The sequence below is a fragment of the Macaca mulatta genome, chromosome 9 (assembly GCF_049350105.2).
Source record: "Macaca mulatta isolate MMU2019108-1 chromosome 9, T2T-MMU8v2.0, whole genome shotgun sequence".
Lineage (NCBI taxonomy): Eukaryota > Metazoa > Chordata > Mammalia > Primates > Cercopithecidae > Macaca > Macaca mulatta.
The window spans coordinates 103,011,026-103,021,018 of record NC_133414.1 but is presented as its reverse complement, the minus strand read 5'-3'; the positions used below and the strand labels follow the sequence as shown (position 1 = coordinate 103,021,018).

Below are 9,993 nucleotides of genomic sequence, written 5' to 3'. Positions count from 1 at the left end.
TTAATACAATGCTCAATAATAAATAGCTCAAGCAAACAAAATAATTAGTAAACATACCAAAATTTGAAATAACAGTTTTAATAACTCAAGCATAACATTTCTGTACTTAACAATTAGAAAATACACATTGAACTTATTTTTGGATGACCACATACTTGGCCACAAAAAAGTATCTAAAAATAAAAAATGAATCAGTCCTATAGACCACATTCCCTTTTCACATGCTATTAAACTGAAAATAAATTACAAAAATGTAACCAAAAAAAGGAACCAGATGTTTGGAAATTTTGAAACATTTCTATATAATTAATGAGTCAAAGTAGAAATCATAATGGAGATTTAAAAATAGACCTGAATGACAAGGGGAAAACTGAACATAGAAATTTTGGAGATGTAGCTAAAGCAATACTTTGGAGAGAAAATTTTAGATATTCACACACACACCTGAAAAGAAGAAAGGTTGATAACTAATGAACATGTGTAATCAATCCAGGAAGTCAGAAAAAAAAAATAACTGTTAATGTAAGAAAATACAAAGGAAAGAAGACACAGATATGGGCAAAAAATAGTGAAACAGAAAAAAAGCAACTGAGATGGCCAACAAGGGTCTAAGATTAGAAGAAAAAGAAAGATGGTCCAAATGAACCGTATTGGGAAAGAAAAATATGTAACAATAGATATAACACACATTTACAAAAACATGAGACTGCTGTATATGACCTTATGCCACTAATATTTAACTTTTAGATAAAATAAAAACATTTCCAGAAAATGTAACTAAAAAGTAAAAAAGCTGAATAAACCTATGGCCTTAAATATTTAATCAATAATTAAAAATCTAGTAACAGCCAGGCGCGGTGGCTCAGCCTGTAATCCCAGCACTTTGGGACGCCGAGGTGGGCGGATCACGAGGTCAGGAGATCCAGACCATCCTGGAGAACACGGTGAAACCCCGTCTGTACTGAAAAAATACAAAAAATTAGCCAGGCGTGGCGGCGGGCGCCTGTAGTCCCAGCTACACGGAGGCTGAGGCAGGAGAATGGCGTGAACCCGGGAGGCGGAGCTTGCAGTGAGCTGAGATGGTGCCACTGCACTCCAGCCTGGGCGACAGAGCAAGACTCTGTCTCAAAACAAAACAAAACAAAAAAATCTAGTCACAAAAAAATAGTCGTTACCTCAGATAGTTTTGCAGGTAAGTTCTCCCCAAGTTTCAGGAAAAATTTGATTTCTATTTTGTACAATCTGATACAGAAAAAAGAAAAGACTGAAAATGTTTCAACCCATTATATGATATTAATATAACATTGAAAACAAAAACTGGAACAGACACTACAGAAGAGGAAAAGTGTGGGCTAATGTCACTTATAAACATGTAACATTTTGAAATCAAATATTAGCAAACTGTATCTAGTAGTGTTTAAAAATATTACATTATGACAAAGCTGGATTACTTAAGAAGTAAAAGTTTAACCATAGAAAAGTTATTAAGGTAACTTACTGTACACACATAATAAAGAAGAAAAAAATATGATCACTTCAAGAGGTGCAGAAAATGCATTTGATAAAATTCAATACCCGTTAATAACCAAAATATTTTAGCATGTTAGAAATAAAAATAATAACCCAATAAAGTGATCTACCAGAAATCTACAGTGAAAGTTATGCTTTGTGAATCTCTAAAATAATTCCAGTTAAGTTCAGGAGTAAGGGAAGGATGCCTACTATCAAAAGCCCTTATTTAGCATTGCTTTGTAAGTCCTATTCAGTAAAGCGATAATAAGTAAAGAAATAAAATAAAGATTCAAAAGGAAGAAATGAAAGTATCATTAATTTTGTTTTGTTTTGTTTTGTTTTTGGGTTTGTTTTTTGTTTTTTTATTTTGTGTGTGTGTGTGTGTGTGTGTGTGTGTGTTTTGAGATGGAGTTTTGCTCTGTTGCCCAGGCTAGAGTGCAGTGGGGTGATCTTGGCCACTGCAACCTCTGCCTCCTGGGTTCAAGCAATTCTCCTGCCACATCCTCCCAAGTAGTTGGCACTACAGGTGCCTGCCACTATGCCTGGCTGATTTTTCTATTTTTAGTGGAGACTTGGTTTCACCATGTTGGCCAGGCTGGTCTCGAACTCCTGACCTCAGGTGATCTGCCCGCCTCAGCCTCCCAAAGTGTTGGGATTACAGGCGTGAGCCACGTATTATTAATTTGGGATGCTATAATTATCTAGTTTAAAAAATTCAAAATAAGTAATAGCCAACTATTGAAAGAAGTAAGGAAAGTCAACAAGTTACCTAATTAAAAACTGATTTTTAAAGATGGTCCCTGAACACCTACAACAAATTGTTAGAAAATATCATTTTTCAGAAGCTACTATTTACAGTTGTAGCAAGCACTATAAATACCTCATAATATGGGTAAAATCTTTACAGAAAAAATTATAAATCCATATTAAATGATATAAATATAAAAAGGCCTAAATAGATATATCACATTTACCGTAGAGAAGTATAGTACAAATGGCAAAATTTTTCCAAATTAACCTATTTAGATACTTTTCCGTTATCAATTCCAATAGCATTTTTCTGAGGAATCCACTAGTTGATCCTAAAACACTGGAAGAGGAAAGACTAATGAAAACCAAAACAAATTTGAGCTAAAAAAAAAAAAAAAAAAAAAAAAAAATAGTGGATAAACACCACACCAGCTGTTAAGAGTTGCTCTTTAACTACAATAATGTTAAAATTCTCGTATGGGTGTGGGGATAGACAAATGAACCAACAGAATGGTAGAGTCTAGGAATTGATCCACTTATATATGGGAATTTGTATTTAACAGAAATGACATGTCAGCCAGGCATGGTGGCTCTTGCCTGTAATCCCAGTACTTTGGGAGGCCGAGGTGGGCGGATCACCTGAGATCAGGAGTTCGAGACCAGCCTGCCCAACATGGCGAAACCGCGTCTCTACTGAAAATACAAAAAATCACCCAGGGGGGGCGTGGCTTGAGCCTATGATCCTGGATACTCAGGAGGCTGAGGCAGGAGAATCGCTTGAACCCGGGAGGCAAAGGTTGCAGTGAGCCGAGATTATGCCACTGCACTCCAACCTGGGTGACAAGAGCAAAACTCCATCTAAAAAAAAAAAAAAACCCACCAGAAATGACATTTCAAACAGCGGGAAAGTCTGGATTATCCTTGACAATTAACTTTCTGCTTGGAAAAAGATAAAATTAGATCCCTACTCATCACATAAGCAAAAGTAAATTCCAGATGGACAAAAATTTAAATGTGAAGGGAAAAAAATGTAGAATTTTTAGAAAACAATGTGGGAGAATATCTTGAATGTAGAGTTAGAAACAGATTTATTAACTAAGGGACAAATGCCCACAAACCTTGAAAAGACATATAAATTTAACTACATGAAAATTAAAAAGCTATTTATAATAGAACATGACATAAACAAAATTAAAAGGCAAGATACCATTTGTGAGAACATTTTTCAACTCAGATAAGAACTTCAGAATAAATACAACTATAAATTTATAAGAAAAGAACAAAGGATTAAAACTGGTTTCTCTCTCTCTGTCACACATGCACACACATGCATATACACAACTGGTTAGTAAACATGTAAAAATGCTTAAGCTCATGAATAATTAGAGAGATGTAAATTAAAACAATAAAATGCCATTTGTACTTATTGGACAAGAAAAATTAAAAGCCTCACAAATGATGGTAAGGATGTAGGAACACAGGAATTTCTAATCTAGCATGAGTTCAAATAGGTACAACCACCTGGGAGAACAATTTGTCTCTGCTAAGGAAGGTAAAGAAGTATATTTCCTACTAATTGGCAATTTCACTTCAGGGCATTTACATTAACAAAACACGTGCACAAAGATGCAGGCACAGGCATGTTCATTGCAATAAACAACAACAACAATAAAGCAATAACTAATTTTACCCAATAGGGAAATGGATAAGTAAACTATGGTATTTCACAATTAAGTTAAAATGAATGAACTAGGTCTACACTGTATCCACACAACATAAATAAGTCTCTAAAATGTACTGTTGAGTAAGAAAAGCCAAGTTGCAAGAGAATTTACAATATGATGCCATTTATGTAAATTAAGAATGTACACAAAACACTAGTATTGTTTTGGATATACAAATATGTAGTGAAAGCACAAGATCATGCATGTAAATGACACACATCAACTTCAGGCAGAGGTTGCTCTGTAGAGGGGAAGACGGGAGGGATGGGAGTGAAGGGGGCCAAGGCTTTAGCCATATCTTTTTGTCTTTCTTTTGTTTCAAGGGATCTGAAGTAAATATGAGAAAATGTTAACAGTTGTTTAATCTGGATGGTAGGCATATGGTTGTCTGTTTTATATTCTGCACCTTTCCATATGTACAAAATCTTTCTTAATTTAAAAATTAAAGTGTGGAAATATTTTTTAAAACCTTAGAACCAGAATTCAAGTCCTTTCCCTCTGATTTGTCTTTAATACAATCAACATTTATGACATCTCATGAACCAGGCGTGGGAGAGCTAGTTGTCAGAGAGCTGTGGTCCCAAATTCAAAGAGTACGGTCTTCTAACAGGGAGAAAGGGAACAATCGTTTCTCATTCTTTTTGGTTATCTTTTGCTGCCTGTCACTGAGTAAAACAACTGCAGTTTTTCACAGGAACTAAATATAAATACACCAAGGAAAGACCTGTGTGAAGGGCTTTCCCCAGGGTCACATTCTTGGCTGGCACATCTACAGATGGCAGTCACAGGTTCCATTTGACTGTCAAAATGTCACCGGGTGTTGGTGCCTGTCCTTGTGTGTGAGGCACCACGAGGCCTCTGGGACCTAGGCCGTGTCACTGACTGCAGGTGGCAGGGTTCCTCTGCAGCGGCCATGTTCTGTTAGGTGGCCCCTGGGTAGTTGCTACGTTGGAGCAGAAAGATGAAGAAAGGAGCTCACATTCTAGTGGGGGAGACAAATATGTAGATCAAGCCATATGGTCCAGAGAGGAGGTAGAAACAACAAGCTAAAAGAATTGGGGGTAGGAGGCTGAGCATGATGCACATGTCTGTAATTCCAGCACTTTGGGAGGCCGAGGCGGGAGAATCACTTGAGCCCAGGAGTTCAAGACCAGTCTGGGTAAAAAAGTGAGACCCTATCTCTACAAAAAAATACAAAAAATTAGCTAGGCATGGTGGCAATGGCCTGTGATCTCAGCTTCTTGGGAGGCTGAGCTGGGAGGATCACTTGAGCTCAGGAGGTCGAGGCTGCAGTGAACTATGACTGCGTCACTATACTCCAGCCTGGGTGACAGAGTGAGATCCTCTCTCTCTGTGTTTCTCTCTCTCTTCCTCTCTCTCTCTCCCTCTCTCTCTCTCTCGAAAAAAAAAAAAAAAGACTTCTCAACCAATCAATACAATTTTTTAAAAAATAGATCATTGGGGGTGGGAAAAAATGAGATTGCAGAAGATTTCTTGGTCTTATTTCTGGTCAATGAGTATGTGAAGATCAGCCATTCCAATTCCATTCTGAAGGGTCATGCAGTATCCTCCCAAATTGCTACTGACAGAGAATGCTTTAAGGAAGTGACACAGGAATCTGCTGATTAGGCTTAAAACACTATTCTATTCCCCCCGCCTTCTACCCTACCCCCTACCCCCAACCCCAGTGCCACAGTGTGGCCACGGTGTTACTCTCACATAAACAACAGGGTCGCTTAGTGAGTGCAGACACAATTTGGTGAGTAGAGGAGTAGAAAGGCAGCCACTGGCGGGGGTAGGGAGGGAGACAGAGAGAGGGGTTCTAGTAGCGGCAGGTAAAAATGTAACAATTACTGGTGTATCCTAATAAAGACCTAAATCAAGAAGTAGCCATCCCAGCTGAGACCAGTTTGCCTGGGACAATAGCAAATGGATGGCAAAAAGAAGATTCTGAGGCTACCTCACTTTGGGGCGAAGATAAACTACAAATTGAAATCATAATGTATGTGTCTCAGAACCTGCTCTATGATTCTGTGGTAGGCTAAATAACAGCCCAAAAGGATCTCCAGGTCCTAATCCCTAGAACCTGTGATTATTTCCTTATATGGCAGGAGACTTTGCAGGTGTGATTAGATAAGGTTCTTGAGATGTGGAGGTTAGCCTGCATTATCCAGGTGGGTCTTAAATGCAATCATAAATGTCCTTACAAAGTGGAGGCCAAGAGAGATTTGACACAAAAGGAGAAGGTAGCATAACCACTGAAGCAAGATGTTACACTGCTGGCTTTGAAGATGGAGGAAGGGACCACAAGCCAAGGAATGCAAAGAATTCAGCTCTAAAAGCCGGAAAAGGAAAGAAACTGCATTCTCCCCTAGAGCTTCTAGAGGAGCCCAGCCCTGCTGACACCTTGAGGTTGGCCTAGTAAAACTGATGATGTTGGACATCTGGCCTCCAGAACCATGAAAGCATAAATGTGTGTTGTCTGAAGCCACCAAGTTCGTTGTCATTTGTTACAGCAGCCATAGGAAAGGAATACAGATTTCTTTGGCTGATTGGATAGAAAAGAGCCTTGCAGACATTTGATATGGAGTTGTTGATGGAGTATTCTCCATTGGGTGACAAGATGCTGGAACCAAAGAAGGCAAAAGAGAATGTGTCTGAGTGTGTGCATGTCTGTGTGTCTGTGGTATGCCAAGGTCCCTGGGAAAAAGATTCTGGGACAAAGATTTGCATGCAGGTGTTTCCTGGGGAGTGCTGTGGGGAAACAACATCTGTAAAAGGGTGGGGGATGCAGGCTTGCACTGATGGAGAGTTGCACTCTAATGCAGTAGCACAGAGGCCTCAGCCCAACCCCCGGGGAGCTGTGGAGTTAGGGTAGTCCTTCAAAGAGGGCCCAACTTGAACAAAGGGGCCAAACTTTTGTACCTCTATATTGGCTTGTGGTCAGATGCAGGCTATTCCCAGGGAAGGCATTGCAATCTTGCATAAGGCAGCAACCGTTGACCAAGGACAATCCGTGGTGAAACTCAGCTATGGGCCATCAGCAGGCCACATTCCCATCATCTGGGAGGGTATGTGCTTTTGTCCTGAGATGGGTCAGTACAGCACACCACACAGTATCTGCTACACCATAGAAGCATCCCTCAACCCTATTTTGTCTGATCAATTTCCTGATGCAGAGAGGTAAGGGAAAGTTTCTTATTGACCCTACTCTCAGGATTTTCCTTCAGAGGCACAGTGCGAGTCCCAAGCCAGTGTGGTTCTTTTAGAAACCTGCTGACAACAGCTCAGGAACACCTAGGGCACAGCTGCTGACATAACTCTAAGTGGTTTGGTCTTGGACTGAGGTTTGAAAATAGACCTTCCAGTGGACTATTTGGAAAGCCTTCTGAGAAAGCCCCTGAATAAATACCGTAGCCCCTTGCTACATGGGTTAGGATTGTTTTGGCCAGGTTTTCTGGGACTCACACTGTGCCCTGGCTGATAAACTAAGCCATGTAGAAAGCACAGGATCACAGAGCCAAATCCTACCCCAGCCATCACACCACACCAAGCACCAGCCAACTCCAGCTTTGCACTCCAATGCTGAGGCTGTAGGACGCTGATTTTCAGTGAACCTGCACTCTGGAGAGATCCACTCTCAGAACAACTTTAAGCTAATCAAAGGCTTTTGATTTCAGCCTTTGTTGCTCTAAATCCTGCTAAAAGGCCTTACTGCACTCATCTGCTAAAATACTGCAGTGCATATAATTTAGTGGTACTGTAGTAACTTGGAACCTCCCAGGGACTCAGAAGAGTCACTCTGAACTGAGTGTGATATCTGGAGGTCTGGGGTCTTGTCCTACTTCTGACAACTATTAAATGTGTGACCTGGGCAAACGCTGCTCTCTGAACCTGCTTTCCTCCCATGTAGCATGAAGTTGAATAAAATTACCTCTAAGATTCTGCCTAGTCTTCATACTCAAGGAGTCTGTGGTCCCCCTATAAGTATGGAGGTTGCAAAGAATGACATGCATTTGTACAGATGCTGGCACATCCTAGAATCTGCTTTGTTGGGAGAAAATTCCTGCCATCAGATTTCTTTCAAACAGATGAATATATGAATATATCACGCTTATTTGCATCAGCTGCTTTTGCTCCAAACCAGCAGCTCAATATTCCCTGAATCACCAAAATAGATTGCTTTCATCAGCCTGTGAATATTCCAGGGGCTTGTGCATGAGTGGCCATTACAGTTTTAAAAATCCTCAGGATTATTTTTTAAGTTGAGCAGAATGGTAGAATAGAAAGCCTGCTAACTTATTTGCCAGAATATTTGCATTGCAATTCATGTCAACTTCTCACCTTGTGACATTGGCAAGCCATTTAATCCCACTGAGCTTCTGATAGGGATGCCAGTCAAGGTCAGCTCTGCTTACCTCACATGGTAACTGCAAATATCAAATGAAATGGAACTCGTGAGAGAACTCTGGAGCCTGTAAAGCTTATCAAAATGAAAGCAATTATTATCATTACTTTAACACCTTCAAAGCCACACACAGAGAATCTATTCCATCAGTTGCATTTGCCTGGGAAGAATATTTCCTTCTCAAAGCAGAGGATTTTAGTCAGTGTTGTTAGAATATAAGCAGAGTGAACATAAAGATTTATTTTGCCAGCTTCTGAACTTCCCAAGAGAATAATTCCCAGCAGTAAGGGTTGCTAAAACAGTGTGTGAGGTCACCTGCTCTTAGCAACTACAATTGGCAAAGAAAGAAGTAGCCCAGCATTCCCCCAGAGGACTGATGCTCACAATGGGGCCCTGCAAATGCAAGTGGCAATTTTTCATGTAATCTGCAGCCACTGAGCCCCTGCTTCTGCATTAGTTTAGTCAGTTCTGTTCGCTCCTTCAGAGCACGCATTAGTCGAGTGGCTCGTCTTATTAAAAGGATGGCTGCAAATGTGAATCCAGCTGCAATACAAAAATCGTAGTCCTTAAGACTTTCCGATTTCCTGTTTCTGCTTCCGATTTCCTATTTCTGCAACTTTATTCCTTCCAGATTGCAGCAAGCTCACAGAGCAACTCCTCACCTATTCTCTTCTCCCAATGTGGTCTCTCAGAAAAATCCTACCCATGAAAGAGAAAAACCCATAAAAGGTGTCATCTCCATAAATGCAGCATGCTGCTGTTTGCAGATTTTTGGAAAACCTTGAATTCAACTTCTCTTTCAAAATATGACTGAGAAAACATCATAGTAAGCCAATTGACAGCTGACTTCCTATTCTTCTTGCTGCAAGCTTAAAAGGGCTTTTATAAAGCAACAGCGAAGGAAATGCAAACTATATCAAGATTAGAATGGCTTACGAAACCTCTGCTTTTATTTACATATTTACTGAGTCTCCGTTTTCCCCTTTCCACTCTTGGGAAATACTGATGATCAGTGCTGGTGCGTGAATGGGAATCGGTGTGACAGGTCTGGAGGGGACAGGCTGAGGGCTGGGCTTAATCAGCAGAGATTGGCAGGTGGCCTTGTGCACCACACTGGTGATGGGGTCTGTTGTTATAGAAACCAGATTCCTCTGGGAGCACACAGGTAGGGGCAACAGGTCTTTGGGAACAGAGTGCAGTTAGTAAACCCTGGAACAGTGCTACAAAATTCAGTGCAGGCTGGCAGGCAGACCCACGCACAATGCAACTGAGCATGACAGCCAAGCACAGAAGAGAGACCTGCGCTCTGTGTTCAGGATTGAAGCTCTGTCTTTCCTTCCTCCAGGCAGATGTCGGCTAGCAGGTGTGTTCTGCCCTCTCCTCACGAAGGCAGAGCTTTGCAGGTGCTTGTGATTACGGAGCCAGCAAGAGTTAGGTCTTCCGGGAGCCTTTCAGCAGTACTAATGTCAGTTACTTGTGGGTTCCTGTTTCTTTACAGTCAATTAACTTGAGTTTCACACAATGTTATGAAAAACATGGATCCACGTGAGTTGCCTTCCTCTTCCTGCTCTGAGTCTCTCTCTCACACACACAAACACA

The 9,993-nt window shown here is 40.6% G+C and overlaps 1 long non-coding RNA gene across 1 annotated transcript in view; it reads right to left on the bottom strand.

Moving 5' to 3' along the window:
* Positions 1 to 1,927: 1,927 nt before the first annotated feature.
* LOC144331171 (uncharacterized) overlaps positions 1,928 to 9,993 on the bottom strand; it is a 44,162-nt gene continuing 36,096 nt past the window's right edge. The window contains exons 4-6 of the long non-coding RNA XR_013398125.1: positions 8,331 to 8,416; positions 3,096 to 3,120; positions 1,928 to 1,983 (exon numbers count right to left, since the gene is read on the bottom strand). This is a non-coding gene — a long non-coding RNA (uncharacterized LOC144331171). The remainder of the gene's footprint in view (positions 1,984 to 3,095; positions 3,121 to 8,330; positions 8,417 to 9,993) is intronic.